At 48.2% G+C, this 19,607-nt stretch overlaps 1 protein-coding gene across 2 annotated transcripts in view; it reads right to left on the bottom strand.

Annotated features, from left to right (window-relative positions):
- The window catches only part of Kazn (kazrin, periplakin interacting protein), a 908,996-nt gene that overhangs the window by 341,836 nt on the left and 547,553 nt on the right, over positions 1-19,607 (bottom strand). The gene's annotated exons all lie outside the window — the stretch shown is intronic.

Raw genomic sequence — 19,607 nt, forward strand, 5'->3', positions numbered from 1 at the left:
CACTTGAACCTCAAAATGACCCTGTCTCTACTATATTGTATCGTTTTATAAACAGAGAAACTGAAACCCCAGTAAAGTTAGATAATTTGCCCAGGACACACAGCAAGCAAGGTCCAGCCTACTCACAAAGCCACCTGGCCACTCTTAGTAGCTTAAGGGAAACAGATTAACAATGCCTGGAAGTACCCAGGTCTATCCCATTGCCAGCTCCCTCACCAGGCATCCGTACATTAGAGAGAGGAAGAGAATTTCCCAGTTATGCCAACAGAAGGCTCATGTGGGCACATCATGCCCAAAGTCTACCCAGAAAAGTTCTTCAAAGGAACTGGCAGACACCCAAGGTCTTAGAAACCTGCCTTGGCTTCCTAGTTTCTGGAAAACACAAGGGACATGGGGACTGTGTCAATAATAATGCCATGCTATGCCACCCACATTTACTGTGACCCTGTCCTCACGGCACGCTGGTCTACCACACAGGTCTCAGTGACATGCTAGACCCAAAGACCCCTCAGCTCTCTCTCCTTTAGAATGTCGGATTTGAGAATTAAACTTAGGTCTTCAATTTTCCCCGTCCTCAATTTTAACATGGTTTAACATTCACAGTTAATATGGATTGAGCCGTTGGCATGCCCACATGTGCCATATACTTAGAATGGAGATTCACATGCATTGACCCACTGCGGCTGTAGATGGTTGTATGGCAGCTGTGCTGCGCAGACAAGAAAATATCTGTGATGGGATCCAACCTGACAGCATGCTGGAAATTGATGGAGCAGGTGTCGGCACCCAGCTAAAGGGCTGGAGTCATACGCCAAGGTCATTAGCATGCAGGAGCCTTGAGAGGCTAAGCAGAAACAAAGGGGGAGCCCTCACTTCCACCGTGGCTCAGGAGACCACAGAGTGACCCAACATGTGGGCCACGCCGTCCCCCGGATGTGTAAGAGGCAGCCCAGCCATCCCCTTAGGAGTAGGCTGCACCGTTAATAGCTGTTTGATGGACACCCACCACTATATTACAAATGGTTGGGAGCAGGAGAAATGCAAATGAGCCTGCGAGGGCAGAGAAGCGGCCTTCCCCTGTGTACCCTGCCGCACGGAAATGTCCCGGTTCTGTCCCGAGCTTCATATTTCATGCAGGAGGCAACCCTGAGATCGTGCCTCCAAGAAACCCTAGGGAGGGCAGTCAGGATGACAAATGGACCCTCCTGCCCCCCCCCCCCCGGATCTCAGAAATGCCAAGCACCGAGGGTGAGGGCTGAGCTACCTGAGTGAGCCAGGGCCGCCGGCTCTGGAGGCTGATTTGTGGGTAGAGGGACACTGCCCTCACCCCTATTTACATGGCTCGGAGCACAGAAACTCCAGGAAGATTTAATGTTTTAATTTGGGCATCTGGCTTGCTCTTTTCTAAATTATTTCATTTCCAAATCATGATCTTTTGTGTTCCCTGAGAGCCAAATTGAGCCATGCACCCGAGACCAGGGGGTCTCCTCTCTCCCTACCTTGTCCGCTTCACAGTGCAGGTTCATTGAGACACAGAAAGGACCGGTCAGGGACTGGGGAGATGATTCAGTACGAGTGTTTGTCTCTGAAAGCACGAGGACCTGAGTTCAAATCCCCAGCTCCTGTGTAAAAAGCTGGGCAAGGCTGCAGGCACCTGTAACCTCAGCGTTGGGGGCAGAGACAGGCATATCTTTCTGGACAGCCAGTCTACACTACAAACAGCAGGCTTTGGGTTCGGGGAGGAACCCTGTCTCAAGGAAATGAGGTAGAGAGTGACAGAGGGAAATACTTTATATCCTGGAACACTCACGTACATACCCCCTCCACACACATACGCCATGAAGGGCAGCGTGTATGGCGTCACATGGCTTTTCCAGGATCTGCAGTATGGACTTCTGTATCTACATGAATACCCCTTGGAGAAGCACAGGAACTCGGGGATGACTTGACCTCTGTGCTCTGTGGCTCAGCTGGCTCACTTGGCCTCAGTTTCTTTAACTGCCCAGTCTCTCTTCTACATTCCTTCTTTTCTGGCACAGACACAACCCACCCGCGTGCTTTGCCCTGGGGCTACCATACTCCCCACACCAAAGTTCAAGTGACTTTCCACATGCACCTCTGGCCGCGATCACAGGCTTGCACCATCTCTACTTAAGCTGGGGAAGGCTTTATTCTCCTCACGATGCACCCCGAACCCTCTAAAATAGAATTGGAAGTGGAGCTGACTGAGCGCAGCGGTTAGTAATGCTACGAAGGAAACCATGGGCAGAAGAAATGTCGGAGGGGTCAGGTGCACCCAGCACGCTCATGTCAGCTGACTCGATGTCCCATCTCCTGTGATTGGTTAATACTGACTGCTGACTTGAGAGAGTCTAGAATCACCCAGGAGACATGCCACGAGGCACGGCTGTGAAGGATTGCCTAGGTTAGCCTAGGTTAGCTCCCTCTGAGAGGGAGTTTCTATATGAAGTTAACTGAGGTAGAAAAATCCACCCTAACTGTGGGCAGTACCACCCATGACCTGGGGTCTAGACCCCCTGACTCATGTTCCTACCCCAATGTTCCCCCCTCCCACGATGGACTGCATCCTCAAACTGTCATTCCAACTAAACCCTTCCTCCATTTAGCTGCTTCTGTCCTGGATTCTGTCACAGCAATGTAACCAGCACCCCCACTCCACACAGCTGTCTATAGATCACAGGTGGTGGGGACCATTGGTACCAGACCCTTGGTATCACAAGCCACTCTGGAGGCGAGACAGCCCCCTTGCTGTTCTTTAGTCCAAAGGTGGCAGAGTCAGGGTTAGAATCCAGGTCTCGAGTCCCCCTCTCTGGTCCTCCCCTCTGTGCCCATCCTTCATCCATCATGAGGCGGGTGAACACCTCAGTTGCCCAGGTACCCTGGTACCCTTCCCAACATCCGTCACTAAGGCTGTGCTCGTCAGTGTTAATTGCACGAATAAATGAAGAAATGGTTGTAGTCTCTTTCCTTGGTGCCTCAAGGATGCCAAACACTTGGGGACATTTATGAATGACATTTACAGGGGACTTGGCAAGCACTGGGTCCTGGGCTTGGCATATCACAACCCTCTAATTTAATCATACAGCAGCATTAGAATTAGGGCTCCCTATGGGGAAACAGAGGCTTCTGTTGGTAAAGAAACGTCCCTACCTCCTCCCACTCAGAAACACTGAGAGCTGGGCCAGACACCGAGTAGGGGACGGAGATCTATGGCCACACTATAAATGCTGAACTTCCCCATGCCAGCAACCGTAGTCTGAAGACATGATTACCACGGACTCAGCGGAGACCTTTCCTTCATGTGATGTGGGAGTGTCATATATCAATCTGTTGATTTCATTGTTTAAGCAATAAAGAAACTGCTAGGCCCATTTGATAGGCCCACCCTTAGGTGGGTGGAGTAAACAGAAGGGAAGACTGGGAGGAAGAGGAAGTGAGGTCAGACTCGACAGCTCTCCTCTCCAGAGCAGACGCCTTCAGAGATACGCCATGCTACCTGCTCCAGGGAAGACGCACACCATGCCCCAGCTCCGACCCAGGATAGACTTAGGCTAGAATCTTCCCGGTAAGCGCACCTAGGGGCGCTACATAGATAATTAGAAATGGGCCAGAGCAGTGTTTAAAAGAATACAGTGTCCGTGTAATTATTTGGGGCATAAGCTAGCCGAGCCGGGCAGGTGGCTGGGGTGTTTGGGGACGCAACCCCGCCGCCGCTCCATATTACTACAAATGGCGCCCAACGTGGGGCTAACTAAACCCACTTAAAAAACCTGAGAAGGCTTAAAAATAAGGGAGAGAGAGTTTAACACAGATTTTTGCTGTTTGTTGGTGGCGTGCTGTAGAGAGATTTCCTGATTCGGCAACAGCAGCAGAAAAAAAGCTGCGTTATCTTAAAGCGCTGCTTCCTGGGGCTTTGCCGCCAGTGCAAACTCTGGCTTTATGTTTGTGTTCCCGCTTGGGATCGGAAGGAGAGTGCTCTGAGACGGTGCGATGACTCAGAGCTTCCCGCCTGCTCCTGGGCAGAAGGCAAAATCAGGCTTAGGCAGGCGGAAGAGCATGGCGGATTCCTGCCGCCTTACAGAGACGTGTTTTTAGACTGCGCAGTGCTCTGCCTGTCAGATTTGGATGTTACTTGGATGAAAAGAATTTCTGTGCTGCACGCTCAGTCTCAGAATTAAAGTACTGAGTGCCGCTCCTACCTGGTAGCCCCAAGAGGCTTCCTGACTCAGCTTCAGCTGCAAAACCCTGCAGCTCATTAAGAGGTCCTGCCACGAAACACTTAAATGGTGTTGACGAAAAGCTGAACGCGTGCTTTTCGGTTTTCAGCCGTAGCAGAAAAAAAGCTGCGCCGCTTAAAAATGCCGGCTTTCTGGGCCATCCTGCCAGGGCAAACTCTGACTGTTTGAGGCAGGAGGGCCGGCTACCGAGAGAGGATTTGAGTGTTGTCTGTTGTAGCTCGCTGGCTGGCAGGGACCTTGAAAGGCCATGAGGCTGGAAAGTTAAGGAATGGACTGGATCTAGCTGGCAAAGCCACGCCTTCAGTCCTACTGATATTGCTTGGTAAATTAAAGGCTCTTGTGGTCAGAAAAACAGAGAGAGATACAGTAAAGAGATTCAAAGACAAAGAAAAATTTTAAATGATTTACAGTGTTAAAAATATATACAGACTAAAAGTTAAAATTCTTAAAGTAAACCTCTGTGACTTCAAGGTGTGGTAGCACACGCCTTTAATCCCAGTGCCTAGAAGGCAGAGACAAACAGATCTCTGTGAGTTCAAGGTGTGGTAGTGTACGCCTTTAATCCCAATGCCTGGGAGGCAGAGACAGGCGGATCTCTGAGAGTTCAAAGACAGCCTGGTCTACAGATCTACGCTCAAAAAGCAAAAAGTTAACATAGGAATGTCACAGCTTAGATTCTTAAGCGCCTAGTGATTTAAAGGCGCAATTCAAAAGTGCTCCTGGATAGTAAAAAATTGCAGATTCACAATAGGACAGATTCAGACCGCTAAACGAGTCACACTGTTGGATGAATGTACGCTGGCTTGGGAGAGAGAAGAAAAAGAATATAGAGAATAAAGTTAATGGTTTAAAAAGAAAAAAGTAAAAGTAAAGTCTTTAAAGAGACAGAGTACAGATAGTTATAGATATAAATAAAAATAAGCCGCATAAAGATGGAAAATTCACAGAGAGTCTGGATTATGTACATTGTGTTTTCTTTAAAATTTTTGACTGTGAAGGAGCTAAGTACAGACAGATATTTCATTATATGGGCTGCCAAGTGGAACCAGAATGGATATAAGGGTATTATGATTTCGAAATTTGGATCTAAGGACATGATGCTTTGGAAAGGAGTTTCTTATTTTGTTTTCACAGAGGATGAGACCCTGTTCATTTCTTCTATTCCAATTTGGTATGATGGACCACGTCCTCCTGAAGGGTTGCTGTAAACATCTTCAGAAAATTGCTTTGCTCAACTGCCAACTGAGATAAACCTGGCACACAGGTTACACCCTAAATAATCTGATTAACGACGCCCCCATTCAGCAGGAAGCAGTTTGGAGAAAAAAAACTGCGCCCATGTTCCCAAATATGGTTTATAAACGTTCTTTTACATTTAAAGGGGGATATGATATAGGTATGAATAATTTGCATTAGTATAGATTTTGCTTTATTTATAGAGATTTAAGGTCAATTTTGTTATATGTATAAATGTTTCTGATGTAACTTTTACTTGATAACTGTTTTGTTATATGTAATTTTGCTATGTTAAGGTTAAAGCCTTCCTTTTTTTTGTTTAAACAAAAAAAGGGGAAGTGATGTGGGAGTGTCATATATCAATCTGTTGATTTCATTGTTTAAGCAATAAAGAAACTGCTAGGCCCATTTGATAGGCCCACCCTTAGGTGGGTGGAGTAAACAGAAGGGAAGACTGGGAGGAAGAGGAAGTGAGGTCAGACTCGACAGCTCTCCTCTCCAGAGCAGACGCCTTCAGAGATACGCCATGCTACCTGCTCCAGGGAAGACGCACACCATGCCCCAGCTCCGACCCAGGATGGACTTAGGCTAGAATCTTCCCGGTAAGCGCACCTAGGGGCGCTACATAGATAATTAGAAATGGGCCAGAGCAGTGTTTAAAAGAATACAGTGTCCGTGTAATTATTTGGGGCATAAGCTAGCCGAGCCGGGCAGGTGGCTGGGGTGTTTGGGGACGCAACCCCGCCGCCGCTCCATATTACTACATTCATGCCCAGTGTAGGACCCTTTCTAGGACCTGTGATCCCCCGACATCACTCCAGACAAAACCCAAATGATGAGGCTGACTCTAGCTACCAAATTATTATTACTGTTCTTCTTCTTGCTGTTGTTGAGGGGGTAGAGCATACGGGTGTGTGTGTGTGCACCTGTGGGGGACAGAGATTAACCTTGGGCATTGTTCCTCAGGCACCGACCATCATGTTTATTCGAGACAGGCTCTGTCATTAGGATCCGAGACTTTCCAATTAGGCCAGTCTGGCTGGCCAGCGAGCCCCAGGGATCTTCCTGCCTCTACCTCACTTGTACTGGGATTTACAAGCATGTCCCAAAGGTCCAGCTTTTTATGTGGGTGGTGGAGATCACGCTGCAGCCTCACTCTTGTGCTGTGAGCCCTTTACCAACTGAGCCATCTCCCCAGCTCCCTAAACTTTTTGTTCCCTTCAATGCCAGTCTCGTGTGTGACGGACCATGAAGGCTCGTCTGAAGCAGGTCAAGTTTGCTTGTATTTTCTTCCTTCAAATGCCTAAATCCACACCAGGATCCACACCAGGAACGGCTTTGCCAATGTGCAGACAATCCTCCCAGCTAAGTCTGGTCCTGGGATGACCACAGCCTACCAGACCACCCCCCTCCAACAGTAAGGGGTGTCTTCTGAGTGGAATTCCCTTGCCTGGGCTGTCCCCTCCCAATTGCTGGGCAACCCACGAGCAAAAGATTAACAAAACACAAAAGAAGAGACATGAAAGTCATTTATGAGGCACATCCAGGTGATCTTAATTGCAGGTGATAAACCATTGTTAAAAGGAAGGTTTATTATAAGAAAGTGTGGACCTGTTTCGGGTGTCTATGGGAGAACGGAGAAATGGCTTTGTAAATGCCATCTCCTCTCATAAATCGGAACGTGCTGTGGAGATCAGTTCGTTATCCAGTGCCGGCATAAATGAGAAAATGATGTGATAAATGGCATGCTTGAAGGGTCTGAGGGCAGAGCTGGAGACGGGGCAGGATGATGCTAGTTAGGGATGGCAGGTGGCCAATCAAATCATATTGCCCGAAATCTAGTTTGGGGGCCAGTTCTGTTATTCCGACCATAACTGGTGTTTTCCTGTCTTCAAGTCCACGAGGCCCTTTTCAGAAGATTTTATATGGCTTCTCTTAAAGCCATAGGCCCAAATTACAGAGTAATCTGATTATGTCAGACGAGGGTAGAGACAGGCTCAAGAGACAGGAATCATTTTTAACGTCAAGAAGCGATGCAGAATTTTAGGACAGCAGACTCCCTCATCTAGGGCCTGTGCCAAACTCCTGACTGTGACCCTGTGTTGCTGGGTGTTGTCCTACATGGAGCTGCATGTGTGTCCAATTGCATCCGCTGCAGCACTGTAAGATCCAAAGGTCAGAGAGTGGCCTTCTGGGTGGCCGGGGAGAACAACAGGGAGTCCAAATCTTTGTATTTCCAATGTACAGCTTGAAGAGAGAACAGGTCATTTTGTGTTTTCCTTTCTCTCTGTGTGTGTCTTGCGGATATGCGTGTGTGTTTACATGTGTGTGTTACAGATGTGAGTGTTCATATGCACATGGGTACTCATGGTTTTGGGTATACATGCACACACATGAACACACATGCACACACATGCACACACATGCACACTTGTGCACATGGAGGCGGTTCTCAACCTCAGGCATCATTTCTTAGGCGTGGTTCACCTTGATTTTTGAGCCAAGGTCTTTTCATTGGCTCAGAGCTTTCTAAACAGCTCACCTGACTACTGTCCATTCAGCCAGAGGACTCTACCTAATTCCGCCTCGCCTAGCCCTGGGATTACAAGCATATGCCACGGTTCTGGACTCAAACCGAGTTCCTCATGCTCACGGAGCGGGCGCTTTACCGACTGAGCCACCTCCCCAGCCCCCATGGTTTCTCAAATGCACGCCGATGCAGAAGCAGCAGCGGTGCTGAGTGTAACTTAAACCCACTGCATCCATGCATTTCCTCAAACAGAAAAAGACAGGGCCGCTGACACGGAGAGGCCAGGATGTACTCTCCCGCCTTTCTCCTGGAATTCCTGCCCAGCAGGAAGGCGGTGGCAGCAATGTCTTCTCCGGTTGTAAACGTGGACTAAATGCCTGGCTAATGTTTAAACTCCTGGAAAGTGGCCCCTGGCTAATGCTGCCAACATGAGCTTGCTCAGCAGGGAAGGGTCACTTTCTGGAAGCAGTCTACAACACATGATCTGCCTCTCATCTGCACTCAGCCCTCCAGCCTGTGAGGGTTGAACAACTCGGAACTACAGCCTTCTGTTGGTTCCCATCAAATACAGCAGGCCGGTTTATTACATGAACTACCAATGGACTCCATCCAGAGGGTCCAGGTATGTTAGGAAGCAGGGACAGCCAAAAGGCTACCAGGGGATGCAGAATGCAGAGATCTTCCTACAAGCAAGGCTCCTAAGTCGCACAGAAGCATCATGCCAAAACCTATGTTTTGGAGTAAAGACAACCAACCTTGCCTTTGGGAGACAGAAGAGCACTGGGGAAATAAAAGGATTTCCTTTAAAAGGGAGAGGCCTTGATGGAGTTCAACACGCATGCACCGTTAATAACAGAATTCCACCCCATGAGTCTCAGTCCATGGGGGCACACTGAATGTCATTCCATTCAATCAGGAGTTCCCAAGCCAGGAGCTCTTTTCTCCCCTATGGGGACATCTGGTAACCTATGAGGACTTTGGCAGTTGTCATTCTTTGGAAGTCATACTACCTTAGGGACCTCGGTAAGAGAGTCCTTGGGGACCTCGGGGGTCTCCTTGGAGGGACAGTGAAGAGAAAGAAAAGTGGTGGATTTGGTGACTTAGTTGCTTTAATCCCCCCTGACAGGAGGTGAATACAAACTTTCATGAACTGATAGCCCAGGGCCCCATACCAGGGTTTCCCATACTCTAAAGCCCTGGATGGTGGTGATATGGGGGTATAGAAGATCTTGACCTCGAGGAATTCATTGCCAGGTGGAAGCCACTGGAATCAGAAGATGTTCCTGATGTAGGATTCCCCTCTGTATGCTATGACTATGTCTTTATTACCATTGGTTATTAAAGAAGCTGTTTCATCCAATGAATTAGTAAAGTCAGGCAGGAAATCCAAACAGAGATAAAGAGAGAAAGTAGGCAGAGTCAAGGAGACGCCATGTAGCTACTGAAGGAGCCAGACACCCAGAACCTTTACTAGTAAGCCACAGCCTCGTGGTGCTACACATATCAATAGAAATGGGTTAATTCAAGATGTAAGAGCTATCTAGAAATATGCCTAAGATATTGACTTATTTAGTGTTGTAATTAATATAGTTTTTGTGTTATTATTTGGGTCTGGGCGGCTGGGAAATGAACAAGCAGTCTCTGTCCACATGTTTCCCTAGTGATCTGGCTAGGTTATCAATCTCTAGCTCCTGATGGAGGGCCAAGGGCGAGCCTGAGCACAGGTTAAAGATTATAGAAATGGTGGGAGAGGATGTAAAAACGAGTCCCATGCCATGGCCTGTCCTTGGACATCAAGGACAGGGCACCATCTTTGGAGACGATGTAACCACCTTGCTGTCTGTTTCGCTTTAATTGTCAATGTCATATGACCTAGAATCATCTGGGAGGAGGGGCAGCACCATTCTGAACTCTATTAATGGGGAAAGTCAAGTCAAGCACAAGCAAGCAGCGAGTGCAGACATGTGTTCATTTCTTTACCCTTGACTGTGAATGTGGTATGACTACCTTGTAGGACCAGAAAAAGCCCAGTGACGTTGATAGATACATTGATTAAAACAATCAAGGAACAGAACTTGGGGGCCAGGTCTCCTCAGCACCATTGATCACTCTCTGGATCCCAGAACTGTCCAGGGTGAGGACTTCATACCATCCTGTTGTTCAGAGCACAGAATTCCAAATGGAGAGGACAGGAAAACAAACAAAAGGCAAAGAAAAGCAAAGAAAGAAGAGGGGCACGAATCCCACCACACTCCAAATTGCACTGACTAAATGAAAACACATGCACCATGTTCAATGGTTGCTCTTTTCAAAATTCAAGTTCATGAAGGAAAGTGAAGTTCAAGTTTGTTTGTCGTAGTTGGCAAGAGGTTCATCCTCAACCAAGAGGCTAACAGGAGTGGGAAGCTCATTCCGAAAGCTGTGGGTACACCTGCCTTGAGATCTGCATCTTGTCTCTGACTCTCTGCCTCGAGATCTGCATCTCCTCTGGCTCTCTTGAGGGATAGGGGCCTCTTGAATGCTATCATTCTAGACTCAAGCCCTCTATCTCCTCCAGTTGCTTTCCCCCTGAGTTAGAGTCCCCCCCCCCACACTGGTTTATGGCAATTATACAAGGCACAGGATTTCATTCTGACTTTGTCACACTCATGGAACACATGTTGAGATCTCCCACACTCTCCATGACCCTCTCTCCATTTCCCCTCCCTCTCACTTCTTCCTCTACAATCTCCTTCTATCTACTTTGTATGTAGATTTGACATAATGAGCAATAAAGAACACACAACACACAGATGTCCTTTAGAGAAAGCATTTATGTTAAAAGGTAAAAAAGAGCCTATAGTTGGATCCTAAGGAATACAGTCAACATTTGAGGGGTTCTTTGCAGATAGTCTTATTATGTAGCCCAGACTGGACTTGAACTCCCTGTCCTTTAGGCCTCAGATTCTCAAGAGCTGGACCTAACTCTTTCTTCATGATCTTTTCCCTGCAAGAAGGTCCCACCTCATCACCGTAATCTGCCGTGTCCAATCCCAACCTATGAAGAAACTGCATTGTTTAATAATCTATCACGGCCAGTCTGCCCTTTCGAGGTGACATTAATGTGCTCCCATTCTGTTCTTGCTACATGTCACGCTTGTCATGCCCATCAGGGAAGCCCCTGTGCTGTCACTTTCTTGTCTGTTTCCCCATTATATGTCTAGACCTTTATTATAAAAAGTAATTATGTTTCCGAGTCAGCCACACCTCCCAGGCTGAGCGATAACTTGTCCTATCTTATTAAATCTGTGGTTTCTAAATGGATGAGCCCAATCTCCGAAGACTGGCAGAGCCAGGACAAAAGAGGCAGGGAAGGTGGTAGACAAAAGCCATCCCATCCTGGAGGTGGGGTGTCTTCAGGCAGCCTGCAGTGAAGTGTGCTCATCCACTTCGGAGTGAGGCAGGCGGGCTCCGAGGGCAGTGGGACCTGTGTGCCAAACCATCTGTTCTCTTGTCAGCTGGCCCCTTTGGGGAGCTTGGGGCAAAAAGGCACTTAAATCTTTCTCAATTTCAATTTCTCCAGGTCAAGCTTTGGCTCAGAGAAAAGAACTTTCTACTAGACTCAGGCTGGTCTGGAAGTGTGTGTGTGTGTGTGTGTGTGTGTGTGTGTGTGTGTGTGTTTGTGCATATGTGTATGCATGCACACGTGCATAGGTGGAGACCAGAGGTCCATGTTAGGGTGTGTTCCTCAATTGCTCTTCATTCCACCTTATTCATTCTGTTTGTCTGTGGATACAGAGTCTCTCACTGCACCTGGGGCTCATACCTTCCACAGGCTTGACAGCCAGCAAGCCCCGGGAGCCTCCCGTTTCCACCTCACGTGATGATGGAGTGTCAGGTGTTGCCTACTATGCCTAATTTTCTGCATGGGTTGTGGGGACCAAACTCAGGTTCTCATGCCTACACTGTTTTGACCAAGCCTTCTCCACAGCCCCTTCACAGGGTGGTTTAAAGGATGAACGAATGCATTATAAACAAAGGGCTCAGAGCAGGGCTTATGAAGTGATATGTAGGCACTCATTTAAAAAGACATCAGTAATCAAGGAGCCTCAGGAGACCATGTTTGATATAGTAAGTAGACCAATCCCGCACATCCACAAGTCAGTATTGTCTGTCCATTTGCCCATACATCCATTCACCCATTCACCTGTCCATCCATCCACCCATCCAGTCATCTGCCTGCCTACCCATTAATCTCTGCATCCACCCATTCCTCCCTTCACCCATCTACCCACCCATCTATCCATCTCCCAGTCCATCATCCCTCCATCCACCCACTCACTTATTCAACACGTATTTACTGAGCTCTTCTGTGTTTCAGGCAGAGTTCTAGGAAGCAGAGGGAAACAGGAAACGCCTCTGTCCTCTAGGCACTGTCAATCTGAGATGACCCTCGCCTGAGGTCACATCCAGGGACAATTTTGGCCCAAAAAGACATGTGGCAACTTCTGGGGACATTCCTTGGTCGTCGCAACTTGGGTACGGAGAGAGCTACTGGTGTCGGGTAAGCCTACAAGGCACAGAAAGGCCACGGCAACAAGGACATGTCATGCACTGTTGACAGCTGAGGATGAGGACCCTGGGGAAGGGGTCTGTGAGAGGTCAAGTGGTCTACAGCTGGGAATGTTTGGGGACATGGGAAGTTCCTGAGATCATAAAAGGAGAAGCTGAGGGGGAACAGGGGCCTTGGTTGGAAGGGAATCCCCAAATTCCAGTTTTGTTTAGAACAGAAATCACATGAGGTCCGAGGGATCAGAAAGTCCCCAAACCAAGCTCCTACACTTTCCCTCCACTGTTGACCCCATGGCCACTAAGCTTTCCAGCAGCCCCAGTTGTCTCCTTGTTGGCAAGTTCACTCCCTCAGGAAGAGGGCCTGATGTTTGATTGCAAACAACCCTCAAAATGCCACCAACCTTAGGCCATCTGGGAGAGGAGGCTTATGGAGCGCTCCACAGCCTCTCAATAGAGCCAACCTAAGGATGCCTCCTGCTTAGGAGACAGCCAGGGAGCATGCACAGGTTTAAACAGCAGAGGGACCTGTAGGTTTAATCTTGGCATGTGGTAGTGGACTGACCCTAGGCACCCAAGTGTTGTGTGAGTGAGGACAGGGACACTGGAGCCAGGTCTTGGTCCTATAAGAGCTGCATGTTCTTTGGCAAGTACCATAGCATTTTTATGCCTCAGTTTCCTTATGCAAGAAATGGGTACTAGAGTGGTACCTGCTTATTAAGTCATTACAAGGACTCATGGTTGCCATAGGAAGCATTAACACATGGTACCTGACATTGTCACCATCTTGGTCATTTTCATGTCACTACAGATGGGACTTTACCTTTTTGAGACATGGTTTCCTTTACCCCAAACTGGGTATAAGTGTTGGTCTTACTGGGCCTGGGATTCATGCAGTATATATGCTTATTATGATTTATTGAAAACTTTGACAAAGGCGTTGAAATTAGTTCTCGTTTCCAACTAGAGTCGAATATCCAGAAAGGAGTGAGGCCATGCTTTAGGAGACCTGGAGCACTGGGGTGCCTTGTCACTTACCTCAGAGGTGCTCCTGGAGAACCACAATGCCACCTCGGAAGGTGAATGAAAAGTATCAGCCCTGGGCCGGCTTCCTTCCAAACGCCGTTTGGATCCCACTGAAGGATTCTTGTACTTCAAGCACTGGGTACAGCTGAGGGAATATTGAGAGAGGAAGGCCTCGCCGTCCCTACAGGGGTCCCTGAGCACATGCATGGATGAGAGGGTAGGGGCTGGCAGCTGAGAGGGGCATCATCTTCTTACAACTTGTCTCTGTCCTTGGGCCTGACAGTATCATCTAAAACGGGAACAGAAGCCAGGACCTCTTTTCTGGCAGAGCTGTTACGAACTCTGGGGTGAGGGCCCCCATTAATCAGAGGGGGGAAAGGGGTCAAGGGCTTTTCAGGAGCCTGACCCAGAGGTCTGGCACCACCTCAACAAAGACACCAGAATAAATTTAGAACCCATGGTTTCCTTTTACACAGAAGCCACCTGCTCGGATGGTTGCTGCTGCCAAACTCACTCAGACTCCATCCAGCGTCTTTCATGTCTGCAGAGGCTGAGTATTCCAAGGGGGAAGCAGGGAGGCCCACAGAGTACCACCTGCGTGCCACCACTCGGATCTGAGGGGCATCAAATGAGCAACATCATCAGGTCTCGTCCAGCCTCATAGGGTAGAAGGAGCGTTCTGAGCCTGGGTCTCCCGCCGGCTTCTATGTAGGAGGGGTAGAGCCAGGCAGGGAGAGCAGAGATGGTGATTTTGGTTGGAGAGGGGGAACGTACCCTGCTATGAAGCATCCACTAGGTACACTCTGCCACCGTGGATGACCCTTCTTAAAGGATTCTATCTGAACCTGCGTCCCTGTACCTAGGGGCATTAACAGGCTGTGTGATACGCTGGGGGCGCCTGTGTCATCTTGAGTGTTGTTTGCCCTGATATTTAACCCAAACAGTATGGGCTAATTCATATTAGAAAGATCGCTTAACACCCAGATCCTTGGGTCTAGCAGGCGGAATGAGTTCCCTCCCATCTTGTCTGATCTATGTGGCGTGTGTGTGTACATGTAAGCCATGTGTGTGCATGTGAGGCCAAGGCCCAGAGTCCAGGTAGACCATTTCAGAGCATGCAGGACTCTGAGGTGATGGATCTGGACCCTTTAAATTCTGACGACAATCAATGTACACATCTTTCAATCCATGGGAATTGTTAGAACATTCCAACAATTGCAACACAATGCTGAGTCATGGTTGGCATGGCTTAGTTTTGAGTCTTTAATGATTAGAGACCTTCCAAGTTGATAGTATTGTGGTACGCATATACACATGTGCACATATGTGCAAATACATATGCACACACACAGAGTTCTCTACTGCTAGGGGCCTTTCAAAACTTTGGTCTTAAAGATACGGCATTCAAGTAAATGTCCTCATTTCCTTCTGACCAAAAGCAGCTTAGCGAAGAAAGGGCTTATTGGCTTATAGGTTACAGCCCATCAATCGAAGGAAGCTAGGGCAGGAGATCAAGGGGAGGGGCCTACAGGCAGGAACTGAGGCAGAGATGAGGGAAGAAAGTCGCTAACTGGCTTGCTTCCAGGCTCCCGTTCAACTACCTTTAATGCACAGCCTACACCCACCTGCCTAGAGTTGGTATCACCCACGGTGGGCTGGGCCCTCCTAGGTCAGTTATCAATCAAGCAAATGCCCCACAGACATGCCCACAGACCAATCCCATGGGGCATTAAATGAGGTTCGTGCTCCCCAGGTGGGCCGAGCTAATAATCAAAATTAGCCAGCCCAACTAGTAGACTTCCCCCTCCCAGACTTGGACTGCTAACCAGACTTAGTATGAGAGGTTATTATATCATGTCTTCATTATGATGGGTACAGAGGGTTGTAAAGGGTGGGTGGGGGCATTCCTATTGCCCCTTCCCTTCTTAGCTGTACGACACGGGAGTAAATGCCAGATACACACATAAAATACCCAGTGAATGTGTCCGAGACCCCGAGTTTGATTTTCTGTGCTCCACATGGCTTACAGGGTGGGCAGGCAGATTTCCAGTGAGCAATTCTCACCTGCCAAGCCCATCTGTTACCCTCTCCCTGGCAGCCAGGAAGTCACAAATTCGAACCCTGTGGGAACCCCGAAAGGTGCCATTGGGGTTGAGGAGTGAGGGGGAAGGTGTGGAGACCCTGGCCACCTCACACTGAGATGTGAGTGGGCCTCTTGTGAAAATCAGACCAGCTGAGACTTCCCCTTGACATCAAAGAGGTTTTGGAAAGACACACACACACACAGACGCACGCACGCACGCGCAACAAATGCCACAATATGAAACAGAACTAGACCTGAACTCCAGGGACCCTCCCAAGACATCTTTAAAAACAAAGGGAAGATAGTAAACCATAGGCTAATAACTAATCTCAATCTCTCCCGTAAGCAATGTCTTGGTGACTCTGGGCAATAACTTTCAGAAGGAACTATACAGCCCTGCCTTCCAGGTTAGGCAAAGACACAGCCCTTCAGCCCATTTGCAAAGACCAAGAGCAAGGGGCCTCAGAGATGTCCTCATATGCCTAGGTTGCATTCTGTCTGCCGCTGGGAAATGCCCTCTTTTGAAGCAGATAAAAAAAAGTACCCCCTAGAAAACGATAGCGAAAGCAGAGTGAACGGAGAAGCAGGTGCCAAGGCACAGAAGTTCTTTTGTAGGACAGCAATGTCTAGTGTCTCCGTGGATTCCTCGTACACGCCGCTCCTAAGGGAATGTGCACTTCGCCAAAGAGTTTTCAGTGTTTAGTACAGAGGAGATGACGAGACCTAGGCAAACGCCTAGAGAAGGAAATACAACCTGTGTGAAGTCATAAAAATTGACAGAGACGGAGACTGAGCCTTCCCATTTTCCCATTTTGACAACTGCAGGAGACAAGGACCGCCCTTCCTCTGCTCCAGCACCAAAGTAAAATACTTCCTGTAGCCCTAGTTGCCAGTGGGGCCTGGGGACAGGGTTCGTCAGTAAAATGCTCTCCCCGCACAAGCAGGCGCACTAGGGTTCAGATCCCCACCATCTAAGGACAAGAGCTGGGCTCAGTAGCATGTGCCTGCGATCCTACTACTGGGGAGGCAGAGACAGGAAGGTACCTGGAGCTCACTGGCCAAGTCAGTCTAGCCAATCAGTGAGTGCCAGGTTCACATAGCAACTGTGTCCCAAGAAATAAGTGGAGAATGACTGAGGAAGGCACCCAACACCGACTCCTGGCACCCACAGGCATGCGTGTGCACACACCCCAAATAAACAGTAAACTCGAGGCAGTAAGCATCCGTCCTGCTGGCGAAAGCATTTTATGTTCTATACGGTTAACACCTATTTAAATTGGGTGTAATGGCTCTTAATTGTTTTATTCTATGCACAGCAAAGCAGCCAATTGAATCTAATATTAGTCATTCATCAGATAAAACATTTTCAGAGAAGCAAATTGCTATATTTTGCCTTCAAAGAACAGCAAGCATTTTAAATACACTTTCCCAGAGCTGGGTACTGCTAGGAAAACAGTTTAGAAATGCTACTTCAAGCAACCCCCTTCCTACAACAAGATGAATTGAAACAAATGCTTAGCTCTGTATTTCGAGTGCTTTTATTTTTTTCTTCAAATGAAGCCTCTTTCTGTCCACCTGTCAAACACAGTTGTGACCCCATCAACCTAAGAGGTGGCCTCTGGGGCTGTGAAATGCGCCACCCGGCACGGATGCCCTTGGCGCGGCTGGCCTGCAGTCCTCCTTAGGATTATCCAGCTTCTCTTGCAACAGGAGAGAGGCGATGGGCCCGCTGCCAAGAGCTCTTTCAACAGAAATTCCGAAAGAAGATCCTGCGAAGTGCCGAGAGCCCAGATTTCCAGCCGTTCACTTTCTAGATTCCGTTACATAGCAACCATGCCCGCTCACACGGGCTACCCAAGTGAGTTAATATTTTGTTTAAACGACACGCTGCCTTAACCCTCTAGGAAAACCCGAGTCTGCTTCATCACAAGGCGCTAACCCAGTGGTCTCCCCAGCACAAAAGTCCCCAGCAATGAAGTGATGCACTCCCTTTATTCATTTCCAAAAGGGATTTAAAAATAATAATAATAATAAAAAAACAACTTAAAATGGACCTGAGAGTCTCTTGGTGGGGAGTGAGGATGTAAAAGGTGGCATTTTCCTGTAATCGTTTGTGCTAATATTGTTAAAGGCATACGAGCACACTCTTAATGTGTACATATGTGCTTTAGCTAAAAGTGACTTACACAGTTGTATTTTGAAAGATACTCATTTCGCTCAAAGCCTCGATGTGAGAATTGACAGCCTAACTGCACCGGGCATCCTTAGGGTCTGGTCCCGCTGAGCGGCTGCAGTGCAGGCGAGACGTAAACTCACGGGTGACTCTAACCTGGAAGACCAGGAGCCCAAGGGGTCCAGCTTCCCTGCACCATCCTGGTGCCTTGTCAGGAAGGACAGGAGCGGAGGTGACCAGCCATACTTAAAAATGAGCTTGCAAAAAGGCAAGGCTCCCCTTTAGCTAAAGGGATGACTAAATCAGCTCTGCTGAGGGCTTCTAGAAAAACAGTGCCAGAGTCCCCCAGAAAAACAAAATGAATGAAAGCAAAACCTCACAAAGACTAAATGACCCATCACACACACACACACACACACACACACACACACACACACACGCATGTGTGGACACATCTATCCCAGGATTGAGGCGCTGTTACTATAGATAAGTCAATGCCCAGTGGTCTCACACAGTAGTTTTGCATTTCTCCCACCCACCTCACCCACTTAGTCACACAAACTTGAATGGACATGTGACCCACAGATGTGTTCAGTTAGAAATCATGAGCATACATTCTGATTATCTGGTCACTAAGGGCTCATTGTCCAAGTTCTGAAAACCATCAGCGGTACTGACAGAAACCAGACCCTCCTCCTCTGTCCTATTACCTTCCCATTGCCAGCCATGGTCAGGCAGGTGCACAGGTTCCCACGGGCACAGGGAGCTACTGGCGGCGTGTGTTCTTAAAGACATCGAGTGATTACCAAAGCCACTTCCATGACTGTAGCCTTGTACATCTTAGTAGGAAAAAGCAAAGCAGAACAAAACAGAAAAGGAAAAGGAAACACCCCCTGTTGTGCCTGTCCAACCATTTAGTCATCCTGATGCCAGCCTTAGTCTCTCACTTTCCAAGCGAAGGGTGCCAGCAAGGCACCCTGGATTCCTTCGCACACCCAGTCCACGGCGCAACCAGCACTCAGACGAAAAGTCACTTAACTTTTTCCCTGTCCAGGAACGAGAGGATGGTGGGAATGTCCCAGGATTATTTGATGTCCCTTCTTAGAAAAATGCCAGTTCTTAGGTAGTTCTGGAATGTTTGAACAGCCGCCGCTTACAGAAACCAAAAGCTTTATCCTGCAGTCTGCTTTGGCCTTCTCTCACCTATGGCTCTCTCTCACACGATGACATAACCAGGGATGGATGACAAGAACAACCGGATGCCAACCGTGAAAACCCCGTAGCAAACACCAGGGCCACAGCACTTTCTCGCCATTACATCATGATCAAATTACTCGCCCGATTCCTAAAGACACCCAACAGGCGCCGGAAGTACCAAGTTAGGGTTTGACTTAGAATTCACAAAGCTGCAAATCTTGAAGCTGCGAATCTCCCAGGGCAAAGACATACCTTCCCGTGAAGGTAAGGCCAAAACAGACCGATGGAGCCATTGAAGGCATCCCCATAAAAACATTCTCTCTCAACACTCAGGAGGAGCTCTTGAGATAGCAGAACCAGAAAATCATTCTGAACCATTGAGCGTTGGTACCTTACAATCCAAGTGACACATTTATACAGGTGACCCTCTTGGACCGGAGGGTTTTCTTTTCTTCTCTCCATCCCTTTGAATTTTTAGCCATTTAGATTACAATCTGAACGGTTTAAATAAACAGCGGTATTGCTTCTTAAAGGGTGATGGAGGGGAGCAGGGTG

The sequence above is a fragment of the Microtus pennsylvanicus genome, chromosome 13, assembly GCF_037038515.1.
Source record: "Microtus pennsylvanicus isolate mMicPen1 chromosome 13, mMicPen1.hap1, whole genome shotgun sequence".
In the NCBI taxonomy this organism is placed as follows: domain Eukaryota; kingdom Metazoa; phylum Chordata; class Mammalia; order Rodentia; family Cricetidae; genus Microtus; species Microtus pennsylvanicus.